This window comes from Macaca nemestrina, chromosome 12, assembly GCF_043159975.1.
Source record: "Macaca nemestrina isolate mMacNem1 chromosome 12, mMacNem.hap1, whole genome shotgun sequence".
In the NCBI taxonomy this organism is placed as follows: Eukaryota; Metazoa; Chordata; class Mammalia; order Primates; family Cercopithecidae; genus Macaca; species Macaca nemestrina.
The window spans coordinates 93487718-93509793 of record NC_092136.1 but is presented as its reverse complement, the minus strand read 5'-3'; the positions used below and the strand labels follow the sequence as shown (position 1 = coordinate 93509793).

The window sequence follows — 22076 nt, the reverse complement described above, 5'->3', positions numbered from 1 at the left end:
TTCATCATATGCAAAAGATGAATTACAGGTTTAAATGTAAGACCTCAAACTTTAAGAATCCTAGAAGAAAACCTAAGAGAGACCCTGTGGACATTGGCCTTGGGAAAGAACTTATGATGAAATCCTCAAAAGCGATTGCAACAAAAGCAAAAATTCACAAGTGAGATTTAATTAAACTGAAGAGTTTCTGCACAGCAGAAGAAACTATCATCAGAGGAAACAGACAACCTACAGAATGGGAGAAAATATTCACAAACTACACATCTCTCGAAGATCTAATATCCAGAATCTATAAGGAACTTAAGCAATTCAACAAGCAAAAAACAAATAACCCTGTTAAAGAGTGGGCAAAAGACATGAACTTCTCAAAGAAGACATACAGGCAGCTAACAAACATGAAAAAAATGCTCAACATCACTAAGCATCAGGGAAATGCAAATCAAAACCACAATGAGATACCATCTCACACCAGTCAGAAGAGCCATTATTAAAATGTCATAAACAACAGAAGCTGGTGAAGCTGCAGATAAAAGAGAACACTTATACACTGAGGACGAATGTAAATTAATCCAGCCAACGTGGAAAGCAGTTTGGAGATTTCTCAAAGAACTTAAAGCAGAACTACCATTCAACTCAGAAATCCCATTACTAGGTATATACCCAAAGGAAAATAAATCATTCTACCAAAAGACACATGCACTTGTATGTTCATTGCAGTACTGTTCACAGTAGTAGACACATGAAATCAACCTAGATGTCCATCAAAGGTGGATTGGATAAAGAAAATGTGGTACATATACACCATAGAATACTATGCAGCCATAAAAAGAAAGAACAAACTAATGCCCTTGGCAGCAACATGGATGCATCTGGATGCCATAATCCAAAGGAACAGAAAACCAAATACTGCATGTTCTCACTTATAAGTGGGTGCTAAATATTGGGTACTCATAGACATAAGGAGGGCAACAATAGACATTGGAGGCTAAAAGAGGGGGGAGAGAGGAGGGCAAGGGCTGAAAAACTAACTACTGGGTACTATGCTCACTACATGGGTGATGGGATCGTTCATACCTCAAACCTCAGCATCACACAATATATCTATGTTACAAACCTGCACGTGTAGTCCCTGAATCTAAAATAAAAGTTGAAATTATATGAAATAAAAAATAAATATGCTTAAGAGGAAAAAAATCAAATATTTTATAGCTACAGAAGGTAGTATTTTTAGATAGCTCTTATGTATATCCTCACTGAAGGCCTTGATTCCAGGCTGAGTTAATTGCTTTTTCCTTATATTTATTAAATTTGAGAGGAAATATTTGTTTCTACATCTGTTTCCTCTACTAGAGCAGTGGTTCCTTGAGAGCAATTATCTTATTTATTTCTGTATCTTCTGCACCTTCTACATGGCCCTCAAAATTTGTTTATTGGATGAACGACTATCAAGGAGATTTAAATGTTATTGATTAGTAAATATTGCCCAAATGTTTTAAGGCAGATTAGACTGAGACTCATTAATTACTGCTACCATCATCTAATATATCTTGCTCTCAATTATATTAGTTATAGAATGTTTAAAAACTGGTTTTTAGTTTAAGGTCAACATTTATTAGAATGGGAAGAGCTAAGCATGTTTGCAGGGAGGAAAGAAACCAGAAGAATGACACTTGCATGGTCCTCCTCTGGGAATGCAAAGTGCCTTTCACATTACCCAAAGTCAGACATAATCAAGAAAGTAAATATATTGAAGGAGACCCAAATACCTGTGACACAACACAAAGCATTTAAAAAATCATCTTGTGCTGCAGATGACACACATTGTTGCTCCACTCAATAGTGTATGTAATAGTAAATTGGCTCTAATTATTAATACCAATAATACTATTCACTGAGAAATCAGTTTATAATAGAGAATTATTCAGCCACCAAGCTCCTGGGGCTATAGCTAAGCACCTGCCAGAGAGGCAGTCATGAGGGGTTATTATTATTAATTATCTGTCCAATTATTTCTCCCTTAGGAACAGCAACAGTACACATGCCACATCTAAGGAGGGGAGGAGGGGCCCATCTGTGCTCACCCCACTGCGTCAGGGTCCTTCTAACAAAGAGATTGTGCTGGGGTGGCCCCAAGAACCTTCCAGCAGGTAACACAGGTCCTTAAGAAGCCTTCAGAGCTGCATCAAAGTGCAGCAGGGGAGACTATGGTGTGTTGTTCCCCTCTTCCTCTGTCACTTTCCATTCTCCCGCTCCCTTCCTTCCAAACCTGCTCTTTTCTGCCCATTCTCAGGAAAACCTTTCCTCAGCTTTACCACTTTCTTGAGTTAATCTTTTCCATTGTGCTCCCAAGCAAACTTCTTTCTTTGAGATAGCTTGGGAAAATGATGAAAGGGCAGTGGTGAAGCATCCTTAAGTTGAATGGGGCTTTTAAAACAAGTTGTGAAATACACATACAATTTACCATTTAAACCAGTTAAAAGTATGTAATTTGGTGGCATTTAGTATATTCACAGTGTTGTAAAACCATCACCACTATGCAGCTTCAGAACATTTCCATCAACCCAAAAAAGAAACCTGTATCCATTAAGCTGTCACTCCCCTTCCTTCCTCCCACTCGGCCCCTAGCAATGACTAATCCACTTGTTGTCTCTAGGGATTTGCCTATTCTGAATGTTTTATATACAGTATGTGACCTTTTGTGACTAGCTTCTTTCACTTAGATAGGTTTATCCACTTTGTAGCACACATCAGTTCTTCATTCCTTTTTATGACTGAATAATATTCCATTATATGGATATACCACATTTTGTTGACAGTCAATGGACATTTAGGTTGTTTCCACCAAATTTAGATTGTTTTAAGGATAGATTCTATGCAATATCTCTACATCCTTAATCTATTGAGATTTGGCTTCTTCTCTAACAAGGGTAACAACCAGTAATGATGACAGCCCATGGTTATGGGAGAGCTTGCCCTATTCTGGACATCATACGGAATATGTTGCAAGCATAATCCCATTTTATCCTGATAAGGGCAGAAACTTGTGTAGTTTGGTTTCACACCAGGCATCCCAGCAGAAGAGTCAGGGCTAAAAATCTAATCCAGACCTAATTGGTTCAGCTGAGCCCCTTGCTCAGGTTGTGTCTGTCCTGAGAGGGAGGCACTGAGCTCCACTGTGCCTAAAAGCAGCTCTGTTAACGGCTTTTTGAGGTAAACATTATCATTATTCCCAACTTGTATTTAAGGAAAGTGAAAGTGAGAATTAGAGAGTTTCTGTAACTTATTCAAAATCACACATCTAACAAAGGGGTAGAAGCCTGGGCTTGAAGCCCGATCTGGGTCCAAATTCTTAGCCACTGCCCTATTCTAGGATAATTTTGGGGTGGACATCTGTGGCCTCCTTTCTTCTTCCAAGATTTTCTTTTACCATAATCCAAAGTTAAAGATGTATCTTACTCTGTGACCCAGAACATAATGCACATATATAACAGAAAAAATTTCATGGAACTACACTTAACCTTAGTACCTGCAATACACTTTTCTATTCTATTTAGTTTTTTTAAAAGAAATACTGGTCAGCCTCTACTAAATTGGTTTCTAACAGGCTGTTGCCCACAGTTTAAAAACCACTGCTGAAGTCTATTTTTTTTTTTTTTCAGTATTTTACTCTACATTTTTGTGGCATTTGACACTTAGATAAGCTTCTGTATCTTGAAACTCAATCTATTTGCAGATCACCCTTTGATGGGCTTCAGAACATATTTCCAGCTTTCCTCCTGCACCTCGACCAACATGTCTTGTATCACCTGGCACGGTGGCTCATGCCTGTAATCCCAGCATTTTGGGAGGACCAGGCGGGTGGTTCACCTGAGGTCAGGAGTTCAAGACCAGCCTGGCCAACATGGTGAAACCTCATGTCTACTAAAAATATAAAAATTAGCTGGGTGTGGTGGTGGGCACCTGTAATCCCAGCTACTTGGGAGGCTGAGGTGGGAGACTCACTTGAGCTCGGGAGGTGGAAGTTGCAGTGAGCTGAGATCGTGCCATTGCACTCCAACCTGGGCGACAAGAGTGAAACTCTATCTCAAAAAAAAAAAAAAAAAAAAAGTCCTATATGTACTTCAGACATAAGGGGTTCAAAACTGAACTCATTGTTCCTGCCTCCTTCTCCATCCTTTTAAAGCTGCTCTTTCTCCACTGCTCCCCAGCTCACTTTAATGCCTTCTCTACCTTCCCAGTCTCCTAAAATATATAAAGAACTCTTCCAACCAAGAGTTGAATAGAGTTCAACCAAGATTAAATAGACATTTTTTTTCTTTTTTAGAGACAGGGTCTAACTTTGTCACCCAGGCTGGAGTGCAGTGGCCTGATCATAGCACATTGCAGCCTCAAACTCTTAGGCTCAAGTAATCTTCCCACCTCAGCCTTCCAAAAATGAAGCAGGGACCACAGGCATATGCCATCGCATTAAGATAATTTTTTTTTTTTTTTTTGATAGAGACAGGGTTTGTTATGTTGCCCAGGCTGGTCTCGAACTCCTAGGCGCAAGCAGTCTTCCCACATTAGCCTCCCAAAACACTGGAATTACAGGCATGAGCCACTGCACATAGCCTGAATAGACAATTTTTAAAAGAATATGTTCAAGTGGACAAGCACATGGATAGATGCTCAACACCATTAGTCATCAGACAAATAAAAGTTAAATTCACAATGAGACACCATTATACACCCACAAGAATGTCTAAAAGTTAAAAGACTGACAAGCAAGTGTTGGCAAGGATATGGAGCAACTGGAACTTGCACGTATTACTGATGGGAATATAAAATGGTGCAGCCACTTTGGAGACTGATTGACGATTGATTGTACAGTTCACTTCACACTTACCATGTGCTTTAGTAATTTCACTCCTAGCTATTTCTCTCGAGAAATAAAAACATATGTCCACGCAAAGACTCGTACAAAAATGTTCGTAACAGCTTTATTTATTTATTTATTTATTTACTTTGAGGCAAGGTCTTGCTCTGTCTCCCAGGCTGGAGTACAGTGGTGTGATCTCAGCTTACTGCAACCTCTGCCTCCTGGGTTCAAGCGACTCTTATGACTCAGCCTCCTGAGTAGCTGAGATTACGGGCATGCAACACCATGTCTGGCTAATTTTTATATTTTTAGTAGAGATGGGATTTCACCATGTTGGCCAGGCTGGTCTCCAACTCCTGGCCTCCACTGATCTGGCTGACTCGGCCTCCCAAAGTACTGGGATTACAGGCATGAGCCACCGCACCCAGCCTCATAGCAGCTTTATTTGTAATAGCCCCATGTTGGAACCAACTCAAACATCCATCAGCAGGTGAGTGAATAAATTAAACATGGTATATCCACAAAATGGAACATTACTTGGCGATACAAAGCACAAACTACTGATAAAGACCAAAAAATTGATGAATTTCAAAAATGTCATGTGGAGTGAAGGAAGGCAGACAAAAAGGGTTCATACTGTACGATTCCATTCTTATGAAATTTCACACACAAAAAAACTAAGTTATAATGACAGAAAACACATTAGTGGATATCTGGATTTGGCAGAGTCAGAGAGTGGTTTAGACTATAGAAGTCCTAAGAGAACTTTTTGGATGATGGAAATATTCTATATCTTGGTTGTGCTTACATGAATATATACATTTGCCCAAACTTACTGAACTGTATACTTAAAATAGGTGCATTTTTATTTTGTGTAAAGTATATCTTCATAAAATTGATTTATCTGGCCAACTGGGATTTTAAAATGTGTTCAGTTCCTCCTTTTTGTGACTCCCTACAGCTACTCAATTATGAAATCTGCTTACTCGACTTAAAACATTTATCTCCAATGAGTTTCTCTTGTCACCCTCTCAACTGCTCAGTATTAGTTTAGGTCCCCAGCCCCTCTCCACTGTACCAGTCTGAGAACCTCTGGTCTTGCTCCCCTCCGCTACTCAACTCCAGCGAACATCTTCCTTCTCACCACTTCTATTCATACTCCCTTAATGAAATACTTCCATTGGCTGCCTTTTGTCCAAAGGTTAAGATACAGATTTCTTCCTTCAACAAATACTTGTTGGAAAGAAGCAGGCATTTAGCACATCGAGAAGACCATTTCATAGACTGGTCCCTTTCAAGGCTCATCGTTAGTTACTTTGAATTTTCACAACTCCTCATCTCTTATATGCTGTCCCTGTCACCAGTTTTACCTTTCTGTCTCTCTCTTCCTATTTATTTCTTAAGGTCTAGCTGAGGTATTTCCTTCTCTGTGAAGATTTTACCAAGCACCCAGGCAGACATAGGGATCTCAGAACCTTTCATGTAACCCTAACATAGCATTGGTTGGTTATTGCTTCATTGTGTCTGTGAAGTCTGTTTCCTTTGTAGACTGTGTGTGATTTGGTGTTATGGATTCTGCCATGGTCATACCTGTGCCTCTAACAACTAATATGTTGGGGCTTAAAAGATCTTTATTGAATTACAAGAATCAGACACATACATTGGCCATATTTCTATTGACGATGAAGTTAGCAATATAAATTCTCCTGTTAGAATTGTTTTCCTCTCCTATACTCCCATATCTTTTATCAATGCCTCTCTTGTATCACTTATTATTCTTCCACTAGATTGTGAACTTAAATTTTTTTTTGAAATATTTTAAGCACCTAGAAAAGTACTGTATAGGGAATAATTAAAAAAAACCTCCCAGGTACTCTCATTTTTGTCAAATCTTAGCATTTTTGCTTTGTTTGTTTCAGATGTTTTTAAAAAGTAAATGTAACATGTGTTTATACAGTGGAAGCCTCCTGGCACCCTTACCCAATGCCATTCCCTTCCTCCCTTTTGAAGGCAATCACTCTCCTATTTTTGGCGTTTATCATTTATTTGCATATTTTTATACCATGTATGTATGAATTCATAAACAATTCATGGTATCGTTTTACATATTTTAAAACTTTATACAAATAATATAATGCTGCAGATATTCTGCAATTTGATTTTTGTTTTGGCTCAACATTATATTTTTAGATTTATCCATGTTGATACTTGTAACTATAATTTTTTTTAAATTTCAAGTTCCGGGGTATATATGCAGGATGTGCAAGTTTGTTACATAGGTAAATGCGTGCATGGTGGTTTGCTTCACCTATCAATCGATCACCTAGGTATTAAGCCCAGCATGCATTACCTATTTTTCCTGATGTTCTTCCTCCTCCTATCCCCCACCAACAGGCCCCTGTGTGTGTTGTTCCCCTCCCTGTGTCCATGTGTTCACATTGACTTGTAACTATAATTTAATAAGTAAGTTACAGCATGTATGCATGCATGAATATTCAACTAGATGTAGTCTGACTCTGTAAGCAGAGAACATGTTATGTAATGCAGTCAGGATTCTTATAATTTCCCTGTCATAATACATGATATTCCCTTTTTTTGGCTACTATGCAGAAGACCATGCCACAATACAGTACAGATGTCCCTGAAGTGACGATTCACTAAGAATCAGGGCTGGAAAACATTTTTAATAAGCTATAGAGATGGACCAAATCTATGAATTTGAAATGTAACACAGACAAACGTAAAACATGGCATTTGGGTACAAAAAAAGTTCAGTGGTACAAATATAGGATGGGGGAGATGTGGCTTAGAAGCAGAACATGGGCCAGCCTCAGTGGCTTATGCCTGGAATCTCAGCACTTTGGGAGACTGAGGCAGGAGGCTTGTTTGAGGCCAGAAATTCGAGCCTGCAGTGAGCCATGATTGCGTCATTGCAATCCAGCCTGGGTGACAGAGTGACACTCTGTCTCTAAAATAAAATAAAATAAAAAAGAAGCAGAACATGAACAGAAAGTGGACAAGTTGGCAAGGCTGGGAAAGGAAGCACCCGTGGAGAGCCACTGGGATGGCGTCTCTAGAACCAAGATGTTGGGCTGTAGAGTGAGCTCCTCCAGGCCGCTTGGACTACATCTGGGAGAGAGCCTTCAGTTTCTGAGTGTGGAGCTTGTTCAGAGGAAAGTAATGAGAATGGTAGAAGAAAAAGGTAATAGTTCACTTCAAGAAGGGAGGTTGAGGCCAGCAGGATTGTGATGGTTGATTTCTGTGACTGGAAGGGAATTCTCTGTGGCCCCAAGAGATATTGGACCAATCTTGCTCCTCTTCCTGAATTCCTTCCTCAGCAGCACACCCACTCTGTCCCACAAGCTGGAAGCCTGGGAGGGGTCTCAACTCTCACTCATGTTCTTCTCTCCTACCTACCTGATGGTTTTTAAGTCCTGTGAGATCCATATTCTAAACATCATCTTACTTCACTCAGCAGCCTTTCTACAGTTCCTCCTACCATGAAAACTCTCTTCTGTTGATTTTGCGTGCTGCAAGTTTCCCTAAGTTTCCCCCTACATCTAAGAATGCCAGGGCATGACCAGATTTTTGGAGCTTGAAGTGTTTTTATTTTGGGGGTCTATCTTTAAAGGAATACAAAATTACAAATAAAAGGCCTTGAATGGAACTCACACAAGGTAGAGAATTATTTGGCAGCAAATCCACCTCGGGCTTTCTTTCTTTTTTCTTTTTTTTTTTAATGCCCATCTTCTTTTCCAATGCCATGGGGTGGAATTCCTAAAGAGACATCAAAGCCATTTTCTCTTTAATGCTATATACTCCCCTGGCTTTGAAGATTTTCTTCCCATCTTACATGGCCATGACCGACTGATGATTCCAAAGTCTGTATCTCAAGCTCTGGCCTCTCTGTCTTGTGTTTAGACAGTCATCTCCACTTGGGTATCACAAAGGCACTGCAAACTTCCTGTGGCTTAGGCTGAACCATTATCTTTCCCCTCACCTTCTGGTCCCTTTGTAGGGCTCTCATCTCACTAAATGACATCAGCATCTACCCAGTTCCAAAAGCTGGGCACCTGGGCACCATCCTTAACACCTCATCCTCCCCCATGCTTATATCCAACTTATCTTCAGCCTTGTCACATTTACCTTAAATACCCCTTCTCATCATCTTCATTGTCACCATCCTTGGCCAAGGTATTGTCACATCTTGGCTGGACCACCACAATAGTCTTCTTCCTTTTTTTTTTTTTTTCTTTTTCCTTAAAGGTGTTGCGGTTAAAGGCTTAATTTTTTAGTGACATTTTGGGTTCACAGCAAAATTGAGAGGAAGGTACAGGGAGTTCCCATATACCCCCAGTCCTTATACATGCACATCCTCCCCGTTATCAACATCCCCCACCGGAGTGCTACACTTATTATAACTGATAAACCTACAATTGACTCATAATCGCCCAAAGTACATATTTACATTAGGATTCGTCCTTGCTATGGTACATTCTATGGTTTGAGTGATACATATCCACACTTATAGTATCATACTGGGTATTTTTACTGCCCTAAAAATCTTTTCTGCTCTGCCTATTCATCCCTTCCCTCTCACCTCAACCCTGATCTTTTTACTTTCTCCATAGTTTTGCCCTTTTCAGAATGTCATACAGCTGTAATCATCTAGTATATAGCCCTTCTAGATTGGTTTATTTTTCTTAGTAATATGCATTTAAGTTCTCTCCATATCTTTTTTTTTTTTGGCTCGATAGCTTATTTTGATTTAGTACTGAATAATGTTCCCTTGTCCAGATGTACCACAATTTGTTTATCCATTCACCTACTGAAAGACAATTTAGTTACTTCCAAGTTTTGGCAATTATGAGTAAAGCTGCTATAGATATTGGCGGACTGGTTTTTGTGTGGACATATGAATTCACCTCCTTTAGGTAGATACTAAGGCAGATACTTACATAGATACTTACCTCCTAGGTAGACAGTATCTCTTAGGTGGTAAGTAAGGCCAGGAGTACAATTGCTGAATCATGTGGTAAGAATGTGTTTAGTTTTATAACTAACTACCAAACTGTCTTCCAAAGTGGCTGCACCATTTTGCATTCCCACCAGCAATGAATGAGTTCTTGTTGTTCCACATCCTCTCCAGCCTTTGGTGTGGTCAGTCCTAATAATCTCCTAATTGGTCTTCCTACCAATATTATCTGAGAGCCTCCCCTACTCATTCTCTTCTCTACATTGCTGTCAGACCATCTTTCCAAAAGGCATATCTGATCACCTCATCCCCTGCTTAGGACCCTCCAAAGCCTCCTATCATTCTTAAGACAAGGATCAAATCCTTAACTAGGCCTTTAAGGTCCTGCCTGTTGGGACTTGCCTGGCTCTCAACTGCCCTCTTACCATGCTGCCTCTGCTCTCCAGCCACACCACCTCCTCTCTGTCCCTTCTGCAGCCCAGCCTTTGCCTGGAAATCTCTTCCTCACGTGCCTCACTCCTGAGTCCTTGGTCTAGGTCGGGTTCCTTTATTATTCACTTTTTTTTTTTTTAAGACGTCTTGCTCGGTCTTCCAGGTTGGAGTGCAGTGGTGCGATCTCGGCTCACTGCAACCTCTGCCTCCTGGGTTCAGAGCGATTCTCCTGCCTCAGCCTCCCACCACCACGCTTGGATAATTTTTTGTATTTTTGTATTACTATTACTATTACTATTATTATTATTATTATTATTATTATTATTATTTTGTTTTTGAGACGGAGTGTTGCTCTGTCTCCCAGGCTGGAGTGCAATGGCGCAATCTCGGCTCACTGCAAGCTCCGCCTCCCGGGTTCACGCCATTCTTCCTCAGTCTCCCGAGTAGCTAGGACTACTGGCACCCGCCGCCATGCCCGGCTGATTTTTTGTATTTTTTTTTTTTTAAGTAGAGACGGGGTTTCACCGTGTTAGCCAGAATGGTCTCGATCTCCTGACTTCGTGATCCGTCCACCTCGGCCTCCCAAAGTGCTGGGATTAAGGCGTGAGCCACCGCGCCCGGCCCTGTATTTTGTTTTTAGTAGAGACGGGGTTTCACTGTGTTAGCCAGGATGGTCTCAATCGCCTGAGCTCGTGATCCGCCTGTCTCAGCCTCCCAAAGTGCTAGGATTACAAGCGTGAGCCATCGCGCCCGGCCTATTCACTCATAAAGAACCTTATTTCCCTCCTAAGTCTATTTATCCCTATTCAGTATGACACATTCGCTGGTGTCATTGATTTAATGGGTTAATGTCTGGCTCTCAACTTGATTCTGAGTTTCTACACAGGCTTGAACCATGCATACGTGTCTGTGCTTGCTTTTTCATGTATCTGGACCTTGCTTATAGCAAGTCCTCAATAAATATTTGTTAAAGAGTAAATGGACCCTTAGGAAATGGATTAATAAAAAAAAAATCTATAGAACTATGCAAGCCTAGCCTCTAAGTCTTGGGTCAGAGAATCATTTACTTTGAGTGAATGAGATTCAAGGACACTATAAATTGCAGAGGCATTTGCCCTGTTAGACCAGGAAAGATATCTCTCTCCAAAGATTTTGACTTGCCAATTCCCAATACCCTATGTTGAAAGCCAGCTGGCTGCCCACACTTTTGAAAACACAGTGAGACATTAACCCTCAAAGGCAAAGTCCAAGGGCACAATTTTGCTGCAAGGGCTGCCTGCCTGACTGCAGCTTTAATAGCTGATTCTCCAAATATGCACTGACGTCAGTGAGAGTTCCCTGTGCTCAGCGTGTCTGACTCAGCCTCCACAGTGCAATTTGGAGGGAAGAGTTTGACCTGAAGACGTTTCGCCTGCTACCTGTTTTAGGGTTTAAAGTGAAATGCAGCCTTTATGCCACCCCTGCAGCCTGCCCTGGTATGATTTAACTTTCATTTGCTAGTGCATTTATATTTCCTTGTATTTTACTATTTAAGAACTATTAGATAAAAATCAGAATGCAGAGCTGAGGCTAGATCAGCTGAAAAATCAAGCTGAATCAAGTTCTTTTTGGTTTTTAGCCAAAGTTAAAGACACAAGGAGAAATGTTTTGTTACTTTGGGATACAACAGAAGCTGGAGGATTTAGTGTTTTATGGTTTTTTTTTTTTGGTGTGTGTTTGTTATTAAAAATCCTTTCTAACTTTAAAAATAAAATGTGGGGCTGGATGTGGTTGCTCGTGCCTCTAATGCCAGCACTTTGACAGGCTGAGGTGGGAGGATCACTTGAAGCCAGGAGTTTGAGACCAGCCTGGGCAATGTAGCAAGACCCTGTCGCTACTAAAAAATAATGTGTTAGTCTACAAGACGCCAGAAAATTCTCACCAAGTTAACTAATCAGAGCATCATATAATGCAAAAACATGTTAATGGAAAAGATTTTCCTGCCAAGTGTTCATAAAAAGCAGTCACATGAAATCCAAAGTTTCACAGGGGATTCTTTAAATGTGATATAGCAAGATATTATGATGTTGTCAGAAATGTTTGCAAAAGCCTCAAAATTAATTTTTCCCTTCTTAGTGCTCTCAAAGTGCCTTAGACACACCTCACTATAGTGCTTATTGGGACATGACAATAAATTGTTGAGAGTCTCTGCTGAGATTGTGAGCCTTTGAGGACAGAGCACATTTTTTAGCTATCTGAGGTAGGTCTAGCTTTTGTTATGGTGTGTGGCACATGGTAGGTGCAAAGAGAAAGGGAGCTGGAATCAGAGCTCTGTACTCCAATCCTGCCCTCATATTTTCAAACTGTGGAACTATGGCAAATGCTTAACCTCTGCAAGTTCCATTATTCTGTAAATTGAGGAATCACACTTCCTCACAGGGCCGCTGAGGGAGTGAAATGAGCTATATGTCCTGTATGTAGTAGGTACTAATAAATGTGATTGTCAAGGAATTAAGAACTAGACCCTGAGATTGCATCCAGGTTCTACCTTTTGCTAGCTGTGTGACCTTGGGCAAGTCACCTAACCTCTCTGAGCCTTAGTTTCTTATCTATATAATAGGAACAATAACATCTACATTGCAGAGTTTTGGTGAGAAACAGATTTTAAACTTCTCTATTTAATGCATCCAAACCAAAGTCTAGTACTAACCTTTTGTTTTTTCAAGTAAGAATGTTCCAAAAAAGAAACTATCATCTACTATCACCATAAAAGAAAGAGTATTTAACACCAAAAAGTGAGAAAGATAAATTTCTTTAAACGGAAATATCTTTAAAAAGAAAAATACTTTCCAATGTCCTTATTTTAGGCTGGTGAAAACTTTAGTCTTACACCAGCACCATCTGTGTCCAGACTTTTGAATCCATTAATAATGAAGATGAAATGAGATAATATGTATAAATAGCTGAGTGTAGAGCCTGGCACACAGAAAACACTAAATAAATATTAACTGCTACTATTTAATATTATTTTGTCATGATTGCGTTGGTTAATTTTATGTGTCAACTTGTCTGGGCTAAGGGATGCCCAGATAGCTGGTAAAACATTATTTCTGAGTGTGTCTGATATGGTGTTGCTGGAAGAGAATAGTATTTTAATTAGTAGACTGAGTAAAGAAGATCGACCTTACCAACACAGAAGGGCATTCTCCAATCTGTTGAGAGCCTAAGAGAATGTAAAAGTGGAGGAAGGACAGATTTCTTTTCTCTGCTTAGGTTGGGACATCCATCTTCTCCTGCCCTGGACATTGGCACTTCTGGTTCTCTGGCCTTTGGACTGGAATTGACACCATTACCGCCTCCATCTCAGAACAAAGGCTGAAGTGCCAATGTACACTAAATTACACTGGCTTTCTTGGTTCTCCAGCTTACAGATGGCGGACTGTGGGACTTCTCAGCCTCCATAATCACATAAGTCAATGCCTATAAATTTCCTATATATGTCCTATCATAGGATAGCTCTATATATATCCTGTTGATTCTGTTTCTCTGGAGAATCCTAAATAATACAATCATCATAAGTTAAAATACTTAAATTTTCTATTAAAAAGTTTGATAAATGAATGAATGAAATGCCTGTTATATTTGTACTCAGTAGAGCTAAAGAATGAAAAGTAACAATATGAATAACTGATCAGAGATTTTCGGAATAAAAATGTTACTGGCACATATTCGAAACCAAATACAAGTGTTCACTGAGAGCTTCCTATATTTCAGGTGCACCTCTTAGTATTTTACATGAATAATTTTATTTGTGCTTCATGAAAACTCCATTTATCCCATTTCTACCGATGAGGCAACTGAAGCACAGAAAGGTTATATAACTTGCTCCAGGTTACCCATTAGTAAGTGTTGTGGCTAGGATTCCAACCCACGCAATCAGACTCTATCACTTGAACTTAAATACCATGATCTTCTGTCTCCTTATAGTAAAGATAAAATATATAATAAATTCTAATTTAAATGAATATATTATGTAAATAGAAAGAAGAAGCAATAGACAATTGACAGGAAGGGCAATGGGTTGCATGATTGAACTAGATTTGGGGCAACCTTAGAAAGGAGTCCCATAATCGTATTCATTTTTATGTAAAAATGTCATGCTTTAGAAATGCATCAGCATTTGAGGGCAGTTGAAGAATCTCATGTGTCAAGGGTTGAGCACCTTGGTACCTCACCTTTATTTTCTGCTGGGCTTCTCTGGTTCGGGTTTCTGAAGTGCGACATTCTTCTGGTAGTTTGGAAAGGGTGGGTGAGGGATGGGACTGAGGGGAAGAATGATGGTTTGGCTCTGAGCCTTGTTTTCAGCATTTTAAATTCATGGTATTGCAAAGATAGCAAGGGAAAACTGCTGGGAGGGCACCATATTCCAGCTGGAGTAGGGGTGAGAGGCCAGGCGGGCAGCATTAGCCTGCCTGACACTAACTCACTTGGGTGGAGCCTAGGCTAATGAATCACTCGCTCCGTAAAGCAGCCACTGCTTCCTTGCTCTGCACCAGCTCCATGGTGCAGGCCAAAATCCAGCTCTGGCAATGAGCCTGTGCAGAATATAGTGAAATAAGAGAAATAAGAGGTTACATTTTCCCAAGAGCTTCGCTGCCAAACGTGGCAAGTGCCCAGCTGAAATTGGCAGTAGTGGCCACCCAAACCTCCCTCCAGCCAAAAGCAGAGAAGCTGGCTTCTTGGAGATGGTTCAGCCACAGCCATGCCCTGGATCATCCCCAAGCCAACACTTCACAGCAGGGTCCCAGGCGGACCTGCCAAGGTCCTGGTGTCGCAGCAGGGGCTGCCAATGTGAGTTGCTCTTTTGAAGACCGGAGACCTCTCTGCTGGGTTGAGACTAAGCCTCCAAGACTCACAGGATGCCAAATCACACAGACCTTCCGTCATCTCATTATCAATCTTGTTTCTTATTAACCCAAACAAATATTTTGGCCTTGACTCCAGTGTTATTCAGGACAAAAATGATATCCTTTTTGGGGTTCAAGTTGATAGCACTTTCTTTGTTTCAGGTGCTGCTCCTAAGCTCTTTTTGTCAATTTTCTGTCTCTCACAACCACCCTTTGCAGGAAAGGACATGAAAGTGAAGAGAGATGAAGTAACTCACTGAAGAGCACACACATTGACAGCCCAGGTTAACTCTAAAGTGTAAGAGCTTTCACCACATATTGGTACCTCTGTCTTGTGAGGGTTGTGGAAAGAATTATTATTTAAGTGTTCATGTCTCTATTTTCTTCCCAAATGGTTTCTATTAGGTTGGTGCAGAAGTAATGGTTTTGCCATTACTTTCAATGGTAAAAACCACAATTACTTCTGCACCAACCCAATAGCTTCTTGAGGGAAAGGACCTAGCTCTAAAATAAATTAATGCCAGCCTGGCTCTAAAATAAATAAATCAATAAATAGAGTCACCCAGGCTGGAGTGCAGTGGTGTGGGATCGTTTCTACTGCAGTGTTTCCATAGTATTCATTCATGCATTTGGGAAATATTTATTGAGCGCTTATTATGTGCCAGGGACTATGCCAAGCATTTGCCAATAAAAAGACAAAAAAATCACTGCGCCTGCTCTTTGGGAGCTAATAATCCTATAAGGGTAATACCTAGGGAAGTCAATGAGTTATTACAAAATAACAAGGTCGACCCTGCATTGGGTATGTCATTCTAGCAGTTCTTACCAGTTATTTATAGACTATTCACATATTTTATGTATTTATCTTGTATTTTATTCTAAATGCAATTAACAAATGTATGCTCATAAAAAGTAGTTAAATTAATCTAATGGTGGTGTGACACAATAAGAAATATGTATTTGGTCTTTGCCCAGGGTTTCTGACACGCAGATCCTATATCCCTTGGAACCTCTGGAGTGATAGGAACATCTCTTGTTCTAATGAGAGAAGTCTTGGTGGGCTCCTGGATGGGGGTAGTCACCAGAAAGACCAAACCTTGATAGGCAGCATGAAACTTTCAGTCCCAAACCCTAACCTTGGGGAAGGGGAGAGAGGTTGGAGACTGAGTTAATCACCCCTATATGATGAAACCTCCGTAAAAACTCCTACACTTTGGGATTTGGAGAGCTTCCACATTGGTGAGCATGTTGAGGTGCTGGGAGGGTTGTGCTCCTCGAGAGGGTATGGAAACTCTATGTGCTACGCTTCCTTTTTTGCTCCTCTGCATCTCCTATTTGGCTGCTTCTGAGTGGTTCCTTTATAATAAACTGATAAAAGTAAATAAGATGCCTTCCTGAGTTCTGTGAGCCATCCTAGCAAATTATCAAACCTGAGGAGGGGTCATGGGAACTCCAGATTTATAGCCAGTCAGTCAGAAGTACAGGTGCCGTGGGACCTGTGACTGGTGTCTGCAGTGCGGGTAGTACTGTGAGACTGAGCCTCTACCTTGTGGGATCTGACACTAACTCTGAGCAGTGTTGGAATTTAGTTGAATCATAGGATGCTCAGTTGCTGCTCAGAAAATTAGAGAATTGGCCACTGGAAGTGGAAAACACCACGGTGGGCTTCTTGAGAGAGCATCATAAATATGTTCATAACTAAACATGGGCCTCAGAAAATACAAACATCTTCTGTCAAAATTGTGAAAATTGTGTAGCAGACACAAAAACACACAGATTTCATCTTTATGAACTGTATCAAGGACAAAATAGAAGACGGGTGTTTAAACATTTTGTATTGTTAAGTTCCAGTCCAGATTATTACAAAGGCCTCCTAACTATCTCCCCTTTTCTTCTGTATCCTGCTCTAATCCTCCTGTATGGAGCAGCCAGGGGGTCTTTTAAAACAATAAATCAGACCATGTCCCTTACCAGCTAAAAGCCCATTAATAACTTGGAATTGTTGTTAGACTAAAACCCACATTTCTTATCATGGGCTGCAGTGATCTACATGATCTATCTCCCATCTGTCCAAACTGATATGATGATGACGATGATGATCATGATGATGAAAAATAGACTGCATTTACTGAGCATCCACTAAGCACTTTATATGCTTTCTCTCATTTAATCTTTTTTAAAAAAATACCAACCAGCATTAGCTAGAATCTCATTTAATCTTTATGACAGCCTTATCTCTCCTCCTCTCTAAATTATATGGCAGCCGTACTTTCCAAATGCTCGCAGAACTCTTTCCCACTCCCTGGACCTTTGTACTCACTGTCCCCTTGGCCTTGGACATGCTAGTTTCAGCTCTTCTCACAGTTGGCTTGTGTGTACCCACCAGGTGTCAGCTCAAACATCATTTTGGAGAGGCTGCCCTTGACTACCCAATCTAAGCAGCTTTCTCCAATTATGATGTCCTTTTCTGCTGATGGGTTCTTGCTGATAATTTACTGGAGCCTTTCACGGTCATGTTTATATCTTTTATTGTGCTTGTCTATTTCCCCATCTGGAATGTTTTGTAAGCTCTGTGATGGCATCTTCCTCACCACTGTCTTGTTTACTACACCAGTGTGTGGTATGTGCAAGGAACAGAGGCTCAATATGTATTTGGCAAATGAGTTGATAAATGTATCCTATGAATGTTAAGTAATAAATGCTAAAAAAAACCCCACCCCATACGTTTCTTCTAAGTAATGATCATCTACTCAGGTCAGTATTTTATAATTTAGAAGGCCTGAATTTTTTTCTTTTTCTTTTTTTTTTTTTTTTTTTTTTTTTGAGACGGAGTTTCACTCTTGTTGCCCAGGCTGGAGTGCAGTGGCGCGATCTCGGCTCACCACAACTTATGCCTCCTGGGTTCAAGCGATTCTCCTGCCTCAGCCTTCAGAATAGCTGGGATTACAGGTGTGCACCACCACGCCCGGCTAATTTTGTATTTTTAGGAGACACGGGGTTTCTCCATGTTGGTCAGGCTGGTCTTGAACTCCCAACCTCAGGTGATCCACCCACCTTAGCCTCCCAAAGTTCTGGGATTATAGGCATGAGCCACCATGCCCGGCAGGCCTGGATTTTATATGGTCACTAGATGTGTGTGTGTTTGTTGGCTAAGTGATCATAAGAAAAGCAGGTCCAGGTGAACCTTAAGGAAACGTACCTAGGTGTTTTAGATGTGGCTGGATGATAAGGTGAATACTAGCACACTGTTAGAATAGAGAGCTATGGGAGGAAGGAGTGATGAGCTGTCTGGGGCTGTCAGAAAGACTGATGATAATTCAGGCAGCAGGTGAATCCCCTTTGGGTGGGAAGTGGCTTGGTGTGGGCTGGAGCTTGGGATAGATGGGATAAGGATGGAGGGATGAGGAGTGGCAGAAGATGAGGCTGAAGGTTAGACTGCAAATAATGGAGAAAGGTGGTGAGTGTGTACTAAGGAAGACAGATTTTGTGCTGGAAGCAATGGCCTTGGAAATGGGGAGAGGCTTAGAAAATCATGATTAGGTTAATGTCATATAGAAGAGGGGACTTGGATGGAGAAAGCAAACACTGCAGGCAAGACAGAAGGCACTCCCTTCACTAAGGTACTGGGGTCAGAATGAAGAGGATGCCGTGCACTGAGCTAATGCTCAGCATGTTTGTTCAATAATATCAGATATTTAAAATATGCACATTTAAATATACAACACATTATACAAACTGGTTAAAGGAAAATTGATGTAGGTGATAGGATAGAGAGAGATAATCCCTTCTTAAACCCCAGCATGATTAATGCATAGACAAGCATCGCATATCCTTAAACAAAGGATTGTAGATGCAATTTTTAGGTATGTCACAGGATTGAGAACTAAAAGGAGCTTCAGAGGAGACCTGTGGCCTCATTCTTTATTTTCACCTGCTTGGCCTTGCTCTTTCCATCAGGGGCTTCTTCAAGGTTCCCGACGCTGCCACATCTCCAGTTGTTTCCTCCTGCTGGTCTCTCAGTTCTTCGTTTTTCTCTCCCATCCCTGCTGTGTGAAATCATTTTTCTTGGCCAAGATACAGAGTCATGTCCAGTGCCTTCCTTAACTTTGTTCAGGTAAAATTAATTGCTGTGCTGTATGCACCTGTGTTACTCACAGTAAGGTCTATTATGTAAAACACATAAAGCACACTCACGTGATGATTAATGGTGTGGACTTTATAAAGCCAGGCTGCCGAGGTTTGTTTTTGACCAGGTTTGTTTTGGGCTAAGTCACTGAACTGCTCTGCGCTTTAGTTTCCTCATCTGTAAAATGAAGATAATAATGGTATTTATACTAATAGTGTCTTAGCCTGATCTCTAGCTGCTACAACAAAATATTATAGACTGGTGGCTTATAAACAACATAAATTTATTTCTCACAGTTCTGAAGGCTGGAAAATCCAAGATCGAAGTGCCAGCAGATTTGATGTTTGGTGAGGAGTTGCTTCCTCATAGATAGTCATCTTCTCACTTTTGCCTTCTCAAAAGCAGAAGGGGTAAGGGTCTCTCCTGGGCCTGTTTTATAAGAGCACTAATTCCACTCATGAGCCATCATGACCTGATCATCTTCCCAAAGCCGCATCTCCTAAAGCCATAAGCTTGCCGGGTAGGATTTCCACATATGACTCTGCGGGTGGGAGATACAAACTGTCGAATCATAGGAAATACTGTTTATTTCAGAGGGTTGTTAGAAGGACCTAATGAGCTAATACATGGAAAATTGAAGAACAATGTCTGGTACACAATAATTATTCAGTTTGTTCACTGCTTTCTTGCTAGACTATGGGTTTCTGAGAATGGGGATGCAGGTCTTATTGATCCTGTAACTCTACAGCCTGGCCTGGCCCACCGTGGTCCTCAGGGATTGCTGCTGAATGAATGGATTGCATAGATGAGGAAACTGAGGAATATGTTCAGGGCCCCACTGGAGCATGCACCAAGGGCCTTGTGACCCCCAGGGCTGTGTTCCTGGGTCAGCTATTGAATTGTTCACCGCTGAATGTGGAGTAAGAAATTTCTGCTTATGTGCCTTTAGCAAGGAAAACTCGGTGCATTTAAACTCACTTTTTATGTTGCCTTTTATGACACCTAGGAGAGGGACATTTACGGTTACAGAACATTAAAAGAAAAATGAATGCAAGTGTAAACTTCTGAAATTACTGTGATTTAGGGAATGATAGGTGTTATTTTTTCACAGGTTTTATATAATGTGAGTGCATGCTATGGAATTATCTGAACAAAAGTTGTAAATAAACCTGAAGAGTACTCATTTTTAAGATACGATATGATAGAAGTATATGCTTATCTTTCAAATATTTGTAAAATGTGTGATATTTCTAACAGTTTAAACATGAGGTATTTCGAGACAATATTTATTGCCTAAGACTTTGTGAAACAGAGGCATAGCCATGTTTTAGGGCCCTGATTTAAAACCCCTACTTCCCCAAGCATGCACAGTAGGAAGAGGCAGGAAGGCAAGGGAGGGTCCAGTTTCTTGCCTCAGAATTAAGACCTTTTTGTCCTCTACCTGCAGGTATCTACCCTACCCTGGCTGTGGGTCCAGTTCTGATTTGGGGGGAATCTAAGGAGCCCTGATCTATTGCAAGTTATTGCTGCTGCTGGGCCCACTCTGATCTGAGTTCCAACTCCAGTTAAGAGAACCAATTTTTTATTGCTTGCCAATTGTCCTCTCTATGTCAGGCTTTTACATGCTTCATTTCATTTAACCCTCCTAATAATTTAACATGTGATGAAACAGATGCCCAGAGAGGGTAAGTGATTTGACCAAGCCACCCTGCAATGTAAATGGGGAACCAGGATTTTAAGACCTTGGTGTATGATGAAAACAACCCAAATGCTGATCAGCTGATGAATGGATAAACAGAATGTGATATATCCATACAATGGAATATTATGCAGCCATTAAAGAAATAAAGTAATGATACATGCTATGTATTAGTCATGATTCTCACAAAAAAAGAACCAATAGGATATATGTATGAGTGTATGTATATATGTGCGTATGCACACACACACACACACACACACACACACACAGATTTATTATAAAGAATTGGAGGCCGAGAATGGTGGCTCATGCCTGTAATCTCAGCACTTTGGGAAGCCAAGGTGGGTGGGTCACTTGAGGTCACGAGTTTGACACCAGCCTGGCCAATATGGTGAAACCTCGTCTCTACAAAAAAAAAAAAAATACAAAAATTAGCCAGGTGTAGTGGTGGGCACCTATAATCCCAGCTACTCAGGAGGCTGAGGCAGGAGAATCACTTGAACCCAGAAGGCAGAGGTGGCAGTGAGCCAAGATTGTGCCACTGCACTCCAGCCTGGGCAACAGAGCCAGACCCTGTCTCAAGAAAAAAAAAAGAATTGGCTCATGCAATTATGGAGGCTGATAAGTCCCAAGATCTTTGGTTGACAAGCTGGAGACCCAGGAAAGTCTATGGTATAGTTTCAGTCCTAATCCAAAGGCCTGAGAACCAGGAGAGTCAATGGTGTAAGGTCTATTCTGAGTCCAAGTCAAAAGGCAGAAGACCAATGTCTCAGTGGAAGACATTCATGCAGAGAGAACAAATCCTTTCTCACACAGCCTTTTTGTTCTATTCAAGCCTTTAATTGATTGCATGGGGCCCACCCACACTGGGGAGGGCAATCTGCTTTCTCAGGCCACCAATTCAGATGTTAATGTCATCCAGAGACACCCTCACAGACACACCCAGAATGACGTTTAACCAAATACTTGGCACTCCGTGACCCAGTCAAACTGGCACATAAAATTGACCATCATATGCTATCACATGGATAAATCTCAGAAACATGCCATGAGAAAGATGCCAGACACAAAAGGTCACATATTATATGATTCTATTT

General features: G+C 40.8%; 1 protein-coding gene across 8 annotated transcripts in view; it reads left to right on the top strand.

Moving 5' to 3' along the window:
• Positions 1-22076, top strand: part of LOC105484354 (uncharacterized) — a 350064-nt gene that overhangs the window by 78043 nt on the left and 249945 nt on the right. For 5 of the 8 annotated variants that reach the window (XR_011610983.1, XR_003018651.2, XR_011610985.1 and 2 more), the window contains exon 2: positions 2022-2147. The exons of 1 other annotated variant lie outside the window; for it this stretch is intronic. The gene's annotated coding sequence lies outside the window, so the exon portion shown is untranslated. Of the gene's footprint in view, positions 1-2021; positions 2148-11437; positions 11741-15370; positions 15450-19108; positions 19266-22076 lie in introns of those variants that run through there. 2 more of the 8 variants (XR_011610988.1, XR_011610989.1) reach the window with 2 other exon arrangements.